At 41.9% G+C, this 15,878-nt stretch overlaps 1 protein-coding gene across 2 annotated transcripts in view; it reads left to right on the top strand.

Moving 5' to 3' along the window:
- The window catches only part of CHRM3 (cholinergic receptor muscarinic 3), an 819,103-nt gene that overhangs the window by 108,177 nt on the left and 695,048 nt on the right, over window positions 1-15,878 (top strand). For both annotated transcript variants that reach the window (XM_030196388.1, XM_030196387.1), the window contains exon 2: window positions 12,195-12,256. The gene's annotated coding sequence lies outside the window, so the exon portion shown is untranslated. The remainder of the gene's footprint in view (window positions 1-12,194; window positions 12,257-15,878) is intronic.

The following is a 15,878-nucleotide window of genomic DNA, read 5'->3' as shown; positions in this document are numbered from 1 at the left end:
TACCTTAGAAGACAGGAGAAGTGTTGGGAACTTTATTGTTATGGATGGGTGGGGTGGGGAAATTCAGAGCAATCTATGGGGTGATTCTGGGGGTATTGACTGGGCGGAACAGATATGAAATTGTGAAGTATGCACATACTTTCTAAAATATGTTGGTGTAGACTACACACATACATTTATACCAACTTCAGAACACATTTGTGGGCTATTATATCTATGTTGCCTTTATTAAATAAATCCAAAAAGCCGCTAAGGGAAACTTGTAGCAACAAGTAAGGCAAAAAAGAAAGTAACCCAGTGAATTTTGCTGAGATTCAATGTGGCAACTAACTATACAATCACTAAAAATAATAAATTATAATAATAACTAGTGATTTTTGGAGGCCTCAGTGTCCCTTCCTCCACCCCCTAAACTAGAAAGGATAGGATAAATGGTCTAAACCTGCCAGTAAGTGGTTCTTATAAATGCGACCATTAACACAAAGCAGGTAAACCAATGTGTACATTCACACTATCACTAGTGCTCCCAAAGTGTGCAAAATGTACCCAAATAATAAGTGAAACCTTAGACCTAACTCACTTGCACGCTATAAATCTCATCAAAGTTCAAAAGATTTGGAAGTGGTGTCTCTGAAAGATTTTTTTGTAAATAGAATACAAATCTCAGTGTGCTTCTGTCTGCAAACAAATGACATTACAGTTCTCAGTCCACATGCTGCATCTTTTACAGAGCTCTACAAAGCTTTGTTTCGAAAATCCTTCCTCAAGAACTTCCCTTTGGCATTATGTGTTGTAGAAACTGTTCTTAAGTCCCATCACTCTGCTTTAAAAATGGCAAACGCTCATGGAGGGTGCTGTCCCCTGTTAAACTCCAGTTAATGACATCATCTACCTAACTTTATTAACAACCAAATCATACAATTGTGTTCCATTCAATGAAGTCATTTAATTCCCTAGGTTTAACAGCCATACACTGATATGCATCCCAAATTTGTTTAATGACTAGCCACTTGAGATCTGTAAATTGATGGTTGTAACTCACACAATGTGATACCATGGGAGATGTTAAAGAAACTGTGTTCAGTCTACTCTGATGTTCCTGAAATCATACTTTGATCTTGCATGTTTTGCGCCCCACGTAATTATCATCGCATGGCCACACTATGACATATACCACATAGGTAGATTCATAAGAAGTCCTAGAACAAAATCTATAAATCTTGCCTGTATTAGGGTTCGTCCATTGTTGACAACAAAATGACATATCACACATGCTGCACAATTCACATGGTCTATGAAACCCTTTTTTCTTATGCCCATTCAAAACTTCACTCACCACATCTGAGTGTACTACATGGTTAGCCAAATTCCTTGGGCATTTAAATGCTATACAAGGTCTTAAAAAAAAATATGACTGCCCAACATATTCCAGTGTTTTTGTATACTCACATTTAACATGTGGGCACAATTTGAATATGTGACCACACATAGTTGCTTTTCTAATGGCTCTGCTGGTTGTTCCTGTAATAACAGTTATGAATTAGCAAATTTTGCTCTTAAATAGGCCTTCTTCAAAACAGAATAAGGATAGCCCCTCCGTAGAAAGCACTGAAATAAAATATTAGCCTGACGTTTAAATTCCAAATCCAAGGAGCAGATGCATCTAGTCTGCAAAAAACTGACTGATTGGTAAAGATTGTGTTACAACTCGTATTCTGTAAATAAATGTTCTCTTCAACCATTTTACGGTACATCATAGTAAAGAGTTTGTCCCTGTTTTAATGAACCTAATGTCCAAAAAGACAATTTCACTGACATCTTGAATACTTGAAAATGTAAGGTGACAATCCAAAGAATTCAGCCATTTCAAAAATTCTTCCAACAGCACAGGTCCACCAGTCCATATCAAAAAGATATCATCTTAATATCAGGTCTTAATATGTCCATACCACTGAGAAGTGTACAAATGTCTGTTTTAAAAATCCATGACATACAAGTTGACAACACTAGAGGCCATAGTGATGCCCATAGCCATCCCATGAATTTCTTGGAAAATCTTTAAATTAAATTTGAAATAGTTCCTACCCAATACTAATTTATTTAATGTCATCAAAAATCGAGGTGGTACCCTATTGGATGAATAATGATTCTGAATCTTGCTACGTACTATATTCAAGCTTTCTCCTGCAGAATGTTAGAATAAAGGGCCTCCAAATCCGTCATGATCAACAAATCCCCAGGAGGTAAATCGTTTAAATGTGTATTGAGCGTGAACCAATGAGCTCTCCAGCTTTCAGCGCAATGAGCATGCAAATGCATGCTGAGGTCATTCCCTATTCCTTCCTGGTGCTAAGAGGTCAGCATGCCAGACAAAGGTGCTCTTTCTGCTCTAAATCCCATGCCAGCTCAGAGCTGGTGTTAGGGTGTCTGGGGTACGTGATCCTGTAATCCGGGGTGAAAACAGATTGGTCCCGCTTGCTAGTGGTTTCCCACAGAATACAGTCCCTGCACTCGCTGTGGGCTTCTTCCACCAGGTGAGCCAACTGATGGAGCAGCCAGCCCCCCACATTCTACAGCAGTCAAGTGGCTTCCTTTTCAATACAAATTTTTTTTTCAATGAGGATTTTTCTTATGCGGGAGCTGCTGCCAAAGTCTGGAGCTGGGTAACTGGCACCTCTTCCTCCTACTTCCCCCTTCACCCCTGTTAACGCACAACTCTTGAGCGCATGTGCCAGGCACTATCCTTCCACAAACTCCTAAATGCTCAACGCTATGACTGCACCTATATTTGCATCTCATTAGTGTTGAACATTAGGGAGTTGTGCTGACATGCCGTTCCTGCGCTGTTTCTCTGGCACTGTTCAGTACAGCAAGAGCAAAACACGTTGTTGCTACAGTGAAGGCTGAGCCAGTGAGTGTTGGTGCCAGTGCTTCTCCTGGCTCATACGTAGAGCCGACCCTGGGTATTTATTTGCTGGTCCCAGAACTGCCCATTTTCCGTGCAGGTAAAAGCATGTATGCTTTTGGAAGCACAATTGCCTTCTCCTGCATAGAGCGTGAGACAGTTTTCAAGGGGAATTTAGCTACTGAAATTGCTTTGGAAAATTGTTTTTTAATGATATTTATACTTCATATTCTGTCTTCTGTACAATTTAACATCAAAGCAGTTATAATCATCAATACCATAATAAAATGCATAAAAATAGCCTCAATTATAAAATAAGAAACTACAAAGCCTGTGCTTCCCGCTCCTGCACAAGATCAGCAGCAAGTCCCCACTGCTTAATCCCTCTTTCATCTCCCTTCTGACTCCCTGAAATAATTAACAAAAAGCCCTGTTTTTCAGCATTTACATAAAATGTGATAACTAGTCACACTTCTTATTTTCTGGGGTAATGAATTCCATAAATACAGTCCTCCTTGTCCAATTTATAGAATAAGATCATTTGCGCACAGAACTTAATTCAGTAATTGGAGTTAACAACCAATCATTGCCTATAATTGGCTTTAATTGGTGCTCATTGGCATCAGTTAGAAGTTACACACATAATTGCCCTTAGTCGCTATTGTATAAGTTATGTGCTCAGACTCTAGAGTGTGAGATTTTAAAGGGGCCGTGAACATAGGAAGGGCATGGGTGGATTAAGGGCACATCAGACAGGCATGCAGGTTATAGAATACCTACAGTTAGGCGTGTTCAATTACACCAGCCTTTGAGCTGGCCTAAGTACTCGCTCCTAATGATAGTTACCTAGATGTGGACTTAAGCTGCGTGGAAACTGCCTTTTTAGAAGTGCGCATCATCCCTGTGCTTAAATTTCAGCACCATTTCTTGAATTTCCCCTCTACGCTCAAATGCTCAATTTACTTATCCTTTACCCCATTATTATTGCATTTACAATAATTCGTATAATCTCCTTTAAGACTTTGTAATTCTATTTACTTTTTTTACTATGTAAGCCGCATTGAGCCTGCTATATGTGGGAAAGCGCGGGGTACAAATGTAATAAATAAATAAATTTACCCTTATGTCCTTACTTTGTAGACTGCTAACAAAATACAGGTTGTGTTTACTATAAAAGCAGAGATCAATCATAACTTTTCATGTGTTGTTGATAGGCTCCCTTCCGATCAGAGACTTTAGGCAGAGCTAACACTGACAAAACTATCAAACTAGGTGCTTTCTTTATGGAAAAGCAGAATATGGTTTAATACTTTTGAATGAGGTATTAATAAAGGTTTAGCTTACCTGCAGTAATGGTCTGTTACGAAATTGCACAGCTGATATGCGGCTACGCTTATGTGTATACAACCTGTGCATATGCAAATGTATCTGAGGAGGTGTTCCTGAGAGTAGAGTTGGAGAGGGGTTTGTATTTATATTTGAATTTTCACAAGTCTAAAAATGTGTATCTGCTTAAATTAACTCTGAAAATGTGTGTGTCCCTAAGGGGCTCTTTGTACGTGCAGCAAGTGCCAAAATGAGACTTCCACCAGGCTAGCATGCTCCCCTGGCAGTAATTTCAGATTTGGCGTGCGCCCATAATGCCAGGACATATTTTTTTATTTCCTAATGCACGTGGCGTTTCCAGCGTTAATCGGCAGTTGGTGCATGCCGACCGGTCACCGCACGTGTAGCAGGTGAGCCTTTACTGCTAGGTCAATGGGTGGCGGTAAGGTCTCATGCCGAAAATGGACACACAATGGTTTCAATTTTAGCTCACGTCCATTTTTCGGCCCCTTGAAAAAGGCCCTTTAACCTAGATACAGTAAAAAAAAAAAAAAAGGCCCAGTGTGTACCCAAAACACGCGTTCACACTACCACAGACCACTTTTTATCATGGCTTAGTAAAAGTACCCCTAGTAGCAGTACATGTCTATTTTCACTTTGAAAATCTGGCAAAATCGATACAGAACAAAATATGTTCCTACATTATTTCCATATATGCAGTTGTATAATTACCCACAGGCACAGCATTCAGAACCCTCCATCAATAAGTCTGTACTGAAGAAACAAAATCTTCATGTTGTAAGCACAGATAAATACAAAACTAAAAACTGATTATGGAATCTACTTATTAAGATGCATTCATGCACATCAACACATGCTAAATTGAGTTAGGTAAACAGTTAGTAAATAGACCCCCACTCAAGGTAATGTGATTTAACGCATGGCAAATAGCTGAAGCCCTATTAACACACATTAACAGAGCCTAGTAAATAGAATGCTATGTTTTTTTAGAATTGAGTGTGTCGAGCAACTAGAGCTTGTCATACCGAGATTCAAGTGTGTGGAGCTTTGTCCAAAAACATTTGTGTAAGCTAAATGAAGAGGCTTCTTCTCTGCTTCCTCGGAGTGCTAATCTCCTTGACTAATAGTCACTTGTTGTTAGTTTGAAGTCTGGTGTTTTGTCAAGAGTCATATTAAGTGACATTTTGCAGTGATTGAAGTCAACTGCTGCTTAGTCAAATTATTGTTATTCACTTTATGGACTTCCCTTCCTGAATGGCTTATTGCCACCTTACTGTGAATAATTTGCAAGCAGTTCTTGGTACAGTCGTTCTAGCTGTTCAATTATTGTTTTTTGCTCTGGACAGTAGTGTTGATAAAAAATGTTTTTACCAATGTCCAGCTTCAATCTACTTTGCAGACTAAAATATTCTTTACACTGGATACGTATAAAATAGATTTCATGATGCTTGTTTTGCAATTTTTCAGATTGTGCCAGAAGGTATAATTAGAGTACATTAGCAGAATATAAAAAACAAACATTGCATCCCAAAGAAATGTTCACTATAACTTCACTTTTGAACTTGATTAATAAGGTCAAGTTGTGTATTTATTCAAATTTAATAAAATGCAACCTCAACTCGCTAAGCCACATACGGACACCTAGTAAAAGGCAATAGAAACCTTTTTCTGGCAGGTAAACCCTGTTGTACCTGTGGGCAGTGGATTGTTTAAAATTAACCCAGTGGTTACATGCATACAATAGAGACAGAGGACAATGTTCATGCCTACGTTTACATGGCCTGAGTGTATGTCTAGGAGAGAGGTTGGGTGGAGCATGCATGGAGTTGCGAAGTAGGCACATGTGTAAATTTAGACCAACTCCTGAGCAGGTATAAATAAACACAGGCACATTCACCCATGATTGTTGCAGGTTCTGTGAGACTATTTTATAAAAACATATAAAATAACCCCAAATAGTCACCTACTGGACTTCCTACCTAGGTGACCTGTGTTAAAATTACCCTGTACATTTTCAAAATTAATGAAAATCAAAGAAAGAAAAACTTCTTAGGGGACAGTAGTGAGAAATGTTGGAACTATGGTAGTTCAATCTGAGATAGGAACAAAAAGTGATCCCTTGTAGTGGTTGCCTTTTTTTAAAAATCTGGCCACTGCTGGCAACAATCCAGATATTCAGCAGTAATATTCTGGATAGTAGATGCTGCTGAACATCTGGATAAAAAGCTGAGGTTCCGGCACTATCTGGAGAGCAGGAATATTCAGCTACTATTGGAAGGGCCGATGCTCATAACTCCTACATTATGGGGAACAGCTCCCGATCCATACTGTGGGAACATCGCCAAAACTTAGCTCCCCAATGCAAATGGTATACAAATAGTATGCATGCAGTGAGACTGAAAGTAAGTGGGAGGAATGTGCCTGGTGCATGTGCAGAAAGGTTTTGCTGTAAGCACAGTTCTTGTATGCATGCCCAAGCAAACCAGAAAGTGAAGCACACACTGGTCTCGTTCTTCTGTTCCTTTAAAGATAAGCTTTTCAAATACATAAAACAGGAGCCAATGTGTGCTTTCACTTTCGGGTTTGCTGAGACCCGCACACATTTTTTTTTTCACTCCCAGCACTTACAGGCTTGCACAGTCTTCCTACCGCTTCTGAAATAAATCAAAATGGGCAGATTTTAAACAGAAAAAAACTGAGAAATCCTATTTTCAAACACCCCAAGGCCAGCTCTGAGCTGGCATTAGGTTTCCAATGGTAAGGGTGACTTTGTTTTGAGCGCTGTTCTTTGATCATTGGGAGGGAATAGCAAATGACCTCATTTACATCTATTTGACTACATTTAAATCAGGGGCGTATCTGAGGTTCGGCAGTAGGGGGGACAGGGGCTAGAGTGAGGGGGCACATTATAACCCCCCCCGGCCGCCGCCCCCCTTCCCGCCGTCCCCCCCACCGCCGTCAATCCTCCCCCCTACCGCCGTTAACCCTCCCCTGCCTACCGCCAACCCTTTCCCTGCCTACCGCCATCACCTACTCCCAAGGTCCGCTCCTGCCGTTTTTTTTAAATATTACTTCAGCTGGAGGGGGACCCCAATCCCCGCCAGCCCAGCCGAGGTCTTCTTTAACTTCTTCATCCTCGTGCTGTTAAAGCTGCATGATGCATCCTTCCAGTTGGACGGAGTTTGACGTTGCAGCACGTTGACATCCTGCACGTACAACGTGCTGTGAGGTCAAACTCCGTCCAACTGGAAGGATGCATCATGCAGCTTTAACAGCACGAGGATGAAGAAGTTGAAGAAGACCTCGGCTGGGCTGGCGGGGGTTGGGGTCCCCCGCCAGCTGAAGTAATATTTTAAAAAACCGGCAGGAGCGGACCTCGGGGGTAGGGTGACAGCGGTAGGCGGGGAAAGGGTTGGCGGTAGGCGGGGGAGGGTTAACGGCGGTAGGGGGTCCAGGGCGAAATCTGCGGGGGCCCAGGCCCCTGTGGCCCCACGCAGATACGCCCCTGATTTAAATACAATTTGTGGTAATCTTTGGCTTGCACGTTGTTTCTTACACTGCAGCCCTCTGAACATTCTGTGTAGATTGATACTGGCGCTAGTCCAGTGCTAATCAGCTCTAGTGCTGGCGTTAGATTCTGAGCATCGGCCCACCAGATAGATTTAGGCTGTTACTTGAATAACTTTGGTCTCTGCTCTGGCTTTGCCCACAGTAGTCTGTAAAGATCTTCAGCAACATTGTCTGGATGGTGCTGCTGAATATCTGTCTCAGCATTACCTGGTGAAGTCCTTCTAAGTATGAACCCCTATCAATTAAGTAGCATATATTCTTTTTCTTTATATAGGTAACGTATATTGTTGAAATTCATGAAAGGTGGGCTACAGGGGTGCTGTTAAATTTATTGTGCTGTAGGAGACTTTGGGGCTCATTTTCGAAAGAGAAACACATCCAAAAAAATGTCATAAAGCACAATTTGGACAGATTTCTACTCAAAATATTGCGCAGACGTTTAGCTATGCATTTAATCTGCAGTACATCCAAATCACAAGGGGGCTTTTGGGGGGTGTTTCAAAGGTAGGATTAGGGTGTGCCGAACATTTGGACGTTTAACAGCCGTGATGGAACAAAACAAAAAAGTCTAGGGTGAAACTGCAACGTTTTGGTCTAGACCTGAATTTATAATGAATAAGGCATAAAAAGGTGCCCTACATGACCAGGAGACCACTGGAGGAATTCAGGGATGGACCACCCTCACTCCCCCAGTGGTTACTGACCACCTTCCATCACCAAAAAATGTAAATAAAAATAGTACTCACCAGTCTCTGTGACAGCCTCAGATGTTATACTCAGGTCCATTAGAGCAGCAATATAGGTCCCTGAAGTAATCAAGTGGTAGGTGCAGTGCACTGTAGACAGGTAGACCCAGGCCCATTCATCCCCCTACATGTTACACTTGTGGTGGAAACTGCAAGTCCTCAAAAACTCACCAGAAACTCACTGTGCCGTCATATAGGTGCCCCCTTCACCTATAAGGGCTATTGCATTGGTGTACAGTTGGGGGTAGTGGGTTTTGGGAGGGTTTTGAAGGGCTCAACAGACAAGATAAGGGAGCAAAGGTGAGATGTGTGCCTGGGATAATTTATATAAAGTCCACAGCAGTGTTCTCTAGTGTGCCCCGTTGCTCTCCTAGGATGCCTGGGGGACCAGTCTGCTAAAAATGCTGGCCACCCCTACATCCCCATTAGCTTGATTTTCTCTGTTTTTCACTTGTGCGTTTTGTTTTTCAAAAATGGCCTGAAAAGATAAATGCACAGAGCACAAAACCTTGTTACAAATGGTCAGCAGTGTACCTAGTTTGTTTGCCACCCAGAGTGGGTCACCGCTTTGTCCCCGGCACGTCACCCCCTGGCCTGCCACCCTCCCCGAAGTGTGTCATACCCCCCCCGAAGTGCATTACACCCCCCCCCCAAAAGTGCATCAACCACCTTTCCTCCTAGCAAGGGATGTATGAAGCAGGCGCTCAGCTATTGGCTCTGCTGGTCCCCTGCCCTGGAACAGGAAGTAAGGTCAGATGGGGCAGGAAACCAGCAGAGCCAACAGTTGCGTACCCCCTTGCTGCCTGCACCCAGGGCGGTCCGCCTCCACCATCCCGCCCTTGGTACACTACTGTAAATGTTATTTTTCAAATTGTCATATTCCTATTCGGATGTGAGACATTTAGTGCAAAACGTCCAAAGTCTGACTTAGACATCATATCAAAAATGCCCCTCCATGGGATCGTCTTCAAAGCACTGTGTAACTTTGTAAGTCTAATTGCTTTGAAAATACACCTCTTTATGTAATGGGACAATTTTAAAAAAATATGCTCAGTCTATAAATTAGGTACCTGAATTTTAGGGGGTCAATTTTCAAACTACTCAAATTGTTGCAAATTATGTGAGCCCCTTTTTGCCTGCACTCTTTGCTCAGTTTTCAAAGAGAGACCCTGCACATACTTTCATTTTGGACATTGCCTAGAATAAAAAAAAATAGCTTATAGTTTATTCAGATTTACTATACTTCTTACTTTGGCAAACAGCACATTATTTGCCTCCTTAACGCGCATTAAATGGCATTAATGTGCATTAGCTCACTGAAACACACATTAGGTTAGATTACAATGGGCTACCTAATATTGAAATCCAAAGCATGCAAATGCATGCAAAGTATCTCATTAATACGTAAAGATACAGGTTGAGATGAGTACCGCCATCTGTGTTAGTTCTGGGAAAACAACACCAGCTACAGCATCGTAGAAAAACTAGTTCACATTCAAAGGAGCGATCAAAGGAACCATAACTGAGCCATTTGCGGTTTCACTATACCGGCTGCATGTACTTGCATGTGCATGGCTTAATCTTTGAGACAAGCATATGCTACTGGCAGGATCAAGTAGGTGTCTTTGGCTGCCGCCCAGACTGGGTTGGTGATGCGAAGGGTGCGGGTGGGTGCGCCGGAAGCGAGAGGAGTCGGTGAGCCATGAGGACACTGAACAGAGCAGCTAAATACATGGCTTCCCTTGCTGGAACAGCGGGGAAAGATGGGGGGCCTGACTTCCGCTCTGCGGTGGAAGGAGATGGACTTGTCGCGGCTGGGGTGGGGAAGAAAACTATTGAGGTTCACCCCATGAGATGGAAGGCAGAAACCCTTTTCGCGGCCGCAAGCTCGGTCATCTGTGGACTGCAGGATACCTCGGCGTCACCGTGCCGATAACATAGTCCTGTCAGCGGGGCGCCTTGCCTCTACCAAATGCAGAAGACCTCGGGAAAGGACCCGAAGGAACCGCTTTGCCTGAAGGGCAAGGGCGCTCCCCGTTCAGGTCTGATGTGCCAAATCGATTGATCATTGAAAAAAGCTTTTTAGGTCTTTCATAAATTTAGAGAAAGAGGATTGCTGAGGTAGATAGAGTGGAAGGATATTCCATAGAGAAGAGGCTAAGGAAGTCAAAGCTTAATGACAAGTAATGTCTAGCCAGCAAAAAGCAGAAGAGGAATTATAAGTCTTGAAATCTGGCGCCTTCTAAGATGTCAGCTGAGATAATAAAAAAATGTGGCTACTCTGTATGCAACACTTGAAATGTTAAGGCCAAAATTTTAACCTTGATATGCCACCTGTAACTAGTGCTGTGCTGCCAATAAAGGTGACACAAGATCAAATTTGTGATCACCAGTGAGGAGCTTGACTGAAATACTATGAACAAGTTGCAGCTGATGGAATAAAATACCCGACAGCCCATTATATTAGGTGTTGAAATTATTTTTTTGTGATAACAAGTATCAAAATGAAGATTTTAAGATCCTCAATCAATAGAAAGGCTTTCAGTGTTCTAATCCTGTGCAAAGTAAAGAATGTTGATCCTGTTACTGCTAGAATTTGAGGCTTATATGAAATGTAGGAAGCAATCTCTCCGCAAAACAACCCTATTTCCTTAGTCGATGGACATACACACATCTACATTCACCAGTATGAAATAAATGGATAATTGTTTCTCTTAGTAGGAAACTCCAAAAATGAGGGGTGAGCTCTTGAAATCAACTTTAATTGCATTTCTTTAAGAGACATTGTACAGAGTAACAGATTATTTTCATTGTTAAGTATCCTGTAGGCCGATGCTCAGAACTCCCGTGGTAAATCCAGCAATGCAGAACCCATACTGCCAGAACAGTGCAGAAAAATAGCTCACCAATGTTCAAAAGAAATGGTATTCTCAGCTCTTTTGCACATGCACCAGGCAAACCTGAAAGCGAAGTACACATGAGCACCTATTTTCTGCACCTTTAAAAATGAGGTTTTCAATTTTTTTTTCTTCTTCTTTACTTGGAAGGCTTATGTTTAAGTGCAGGAAACAGGCACCAATGTGTGCTTTCACTTTTGGGTTTGCTCGGACTTGTGCACATTTATTTCTTAGCACCGGTGCTTACAGGCTTTCTACAACTTACAAAAGAAATCAAAACCGGCGGATTTTAAAGAAAGAATCATGAGAAATCCTCTGTTCAAATATCCTAATGCCTGTTCCGAGCTGACATTAGGTTTTCAGTTGTAAGGGCGGCTTTATTTTGTGCACTGTTCTCGGAGCATTGGGAGGAAATAGCAAATGACCTCATTAACATCCATTTGACTACATTTGCATGCTATTTGCACTAATCTTTGGTGCACACATTGTCTCCCATGCTAGAGCCTTTGAGCATTCTGCACTCACTAATGATGGCGCTAGTCTGGTGCTAATCGCTTTTAGCGCCAGCATTACATTTTGAGCATCGGCCCACTGGACATGTTTTGTAAAGTATACTGGTCCACTCACAAGTTTAAGGTTTGCTCTGAACTGGACAAAAAGCCATTGTAGATATTTTAAAATTGATGAAATTCTGTGATCTATTGATGTCTCAATACCCTTGTGTTGCAGAGTGTCTCACGGCTGGCTGCAGGACCTCACACAAATGTGGCAGACTCACACACAGATTGCAGGTAAAAGTCAAAAGTACTTTATTTATGTACACAAAAGGGGTTGTAGTTAGTTCTGTTGCTTCACAAGCTTAGTCCATACAGTCCCAGTTCAGGGGCGGACTGAGGTGGTCTGGCCCCCGGGCACTGGGGTTGGCCTGAAGGGTCCTGGTAGTCTTGTGGCCTCTCCCATTGTGCTGCCGCTATTCCCCTACCTGCTGACAACACCGTGATTTCAAAATGGTGGCCGAGACTTCCCGCGGTAGTCTCACGGATCTTGACAGTCTCACAAGACTTCTGCAGGGAGTCTCAGCCACCACTTTTAAAATAAAGTGGTGTCGGGTGGAGAGGAATAGTGGTAGCCCAGCGGGCCGGGCAGGATAGAACATGCCCCCCCCCCCCCTGCTGAGGCTACTAGATCTCCAGCAGCATGCCGGGCATCCAGGCAGAGCATCTGGGGCCCCCTAGAGCCTCTGGGCCCTCAGGCAATGTCCGGTTGCCTGAATGGCCAGTCTGCCCCTGTCCCAGTCAATACTGTTCAGAAAAGCAGTAATGGCTGCACCGGATTCTGAATCAGATTGTACCATAGAGGTCTGATTCTGTAGTTCTTAAATTTGCCTGCCCTCATCATTTTATCATTTAATGTTTGATCTGAACTGGACAAAAAGCCAGTGTAAATCTTTTAAATTGATCTATTGATGTTTCGTAATACCCTTGCTGCCACTTGGAGGATTTTGAGATATACTGTGAAGACTGATACTTAATGAGGCGGAAGTAACATTATAGGATTTACTGGTTTCTGCTAAGTAATCCATAGACGAGTGCATGTAAAAAATGTATGCATTGCAAGAATGCACCTACTTTTTTTATGTGATCTGTGCATATGTGTTCCAGGAATATAATTTGGGTGACGTTGTAGGTGGAGCTGCGATATACAGTTAAAAAAAAAGCTAAAGTGTATATGAATATTTACAGCTTCAGAGCAGGGGTAAATTTGCGTGGGAGTATTGTGCTTCTTGAAAGCAAAAGTGTCAGATGTGTGCTTGATGTGAAACAGAGAAAATGAGAAGAGAAGAATAAGGTACTTATTATAATAATATATCTAATTTTTATTTTTTAACAGTAACATAGTAAAATATCAAAACAACACAACTATTAAAGTGACGGCCATACAATATTCCTGGGTGCAATTTATCCAAATGAGTTCATTTTGCACGTGCAGGGGAGATACGCGCATGACCCCTAATTGGGTTCAATTAAGCGCCTTTTAACAGCACTAGTTGATTATTTTTTTTTCCAATTGTAAGTTTTATTCAACATTTCAAAAAATTTTACAATACAAATAATCTCGTAGCCTAATGGCTACCAAATCTCAAATGTAACAAAACATATCCACAACAAATAACCAGATTGATTTTATTATCCCCCCTCCCTCCAATCCCCCCTTCCCCCCACCCCTCCCCCGCCCTGCCCCTTTTGTCATGACTTTCTCCCCTGAGTATCATTAACATTGTTCCAGAGTCCTTCTAAATGAGTCCATTCTGTCGCATCGGCCTTATATCTCCCAATCCTCCGATCTGTCAGCTTTTCCAGTTCAGCTAAAACCCGGGTCCTTATTTGCCAGTCCTGGATAGTAGGCTCCACTCGTTGCTTCCAGTGTGCAGCAATCTCCAGCTTCGCTACGGCTAGGCAGATTCTATTCAGTCTCCTCTGCCATTTCTGGCCTCTTTTATTTCCCCAACCTAATAGGCACCATTTCGGTTCCATCGGTAACTGGGATTCTAAAAGTTGTGACAATTGCTCAACTACTGCTCTCCAGAATGGTTGCAAGAGTGGACAAGTCCACCATATATGTAAGAAACTGCCCATTTCCGTTGCGTATCTCCAACATCGATCAGATGCACTCGGAAACATGCGCTTCAATCTAACCGGTGTATAGTACCACCTACTTAAAACTTTATAGGCAATCTCTTTTACTAATACACACACTGAGGCTTTTTCACCTCTAAACATACCCGCTCCCTTTCCTTCTCACTTAGTTCACTGTTCAGATCACATTCCCATGCTTTCATGTATGGTGATTTGGTCAACTTATCACCTCTTATGTACCAATATATTTTAGAAATCCCTCTTTTCCCACCCTCCAAAGTTACCCATATGTTTTCCATCTTTTCCCACTCCCTCGGGTCAGTCTGTAGCCACCCTTCACTAGTTGATTATTATCGCCTATTGAACCAATTTACATGCAGATCTAGGATCCGTGTGCAGATTCCAATGCCCTCTCCTGCTCATACCATAATAAAAAAATGTATCCTGTAATACACTTGTCAAGGGTTACATGGTTAATCTGAATAGAAGAGGAAAGGCTAAAGTGGCTAGGGCTGTTCAGCTTGGAGAAAAGACGGCTGAGGTAAGATATGATAGAGGTCTATAAAATAATGAGTGGAGTGGAACGGGTAGATGTGAATCGCTTGCTTACTCTTTCCAAAAATACCAAGGCTAGGGTGCAGGCAATGAAGCTACAAAGTAGTAATTTTAAAACAAATCAGAGAAAATATTTCTTCACACAATGAGTAATTAAACTCTGAAATTTGTTGCCAAAGAATATTGTAAAAGTAGTTAGCTTAGTGAGGTTTAAAAAAGATTTGGATAGCTTCCTAAAAGAAAAGTCCATAAGCTATTATTAACATGATCTTGGGGAAAATCCACTGCTCATTTCTAGGATAAGCAGCATAAGATGTATTCTACTCATTTGGGATCTTGCCAGTTACTTGTGACCTGGATTGGCCACTGTTGGAAACAGGATACTGGGCTTGATGGACCTTCAGTCTTTCCCAGTATGGCAAATGCTTATGTTCTTATGTTGTTATAAAGGACAACATTAGACACACGCAAAGGAGTGGAAATGACTTGGAGAGGGACAAAAGACTCCAGAGTTCACTGTTTGTGCAAAGGTTTATTCCGGTGTCCAAAGGCAATGCAATGTAACTTTGAATACCAGAATAAACCTTTGCAACAATGGTACATTCTGGAGTCTTTTGTCTCTCTCCTGGTCATCACCACAACTCGGGCATTCGGCACACACTCAGACATTCCTTTCTGTGTGCCTGTTGCTGGCCAGTTCATTTGTCCCCAGGTGGATTACAGTATAGATGTTAGAATCCTTACTCTCTTCTCAGAATACAGTATTCCTTCTGGCAGAGGATCCTGGAAGGCATTTAACTTTGTTAGGATCTATGAACTGTGTCCACAAGTTAATGCCTCTGACAATGAATTCCCCTTATAAATTACAAATTTGCTCCAGACTGTTGAAATACAAAACTCTTTATTGAACACATGCGCTTCAAAACCTGCTCATGTGCATTTTAAAATCTGTAACTACACACACAACTCTCTTCTGTCTTTCATACCCATTCACTCCTGTAGCGTGTCTGCTTAGTGACTCTATAAGCGTTTAAAGTTTTATACAACTTGTTGTTTTGAATATTATTGCACTGCACATTATATTTCACATTTTACATTCCTCAAATAAATATCACAGTGTTACACAAAATTAAAGGCAAACATTCTTTGTAATTCTGCTGTCTTTGATCTTCCAGTTTCCCTTTCTTACAATGTCTATTTTGAGGGTTTGCAAAAAGTCTCC

This window comes from Microcaecilia unicolor, chromosome 3 (genome assembly GCF_901765095.1).
Source record: "Microcaecilia unicolor chromosome 3, aMicUni1.1, whole genome shotgun sequence".
NCBI classification, from domain to species: Eukaryota; Metazoa; Chordata; class Amphibia; order Gymnophiona; family Siphonopidae; genus Microcaecilia; species Microcaecilia unicolor.
Note: the sequence above shows the minus strand (reverse complement) of the source record. Positions and strands in the feature narration are given on the sequence as shown.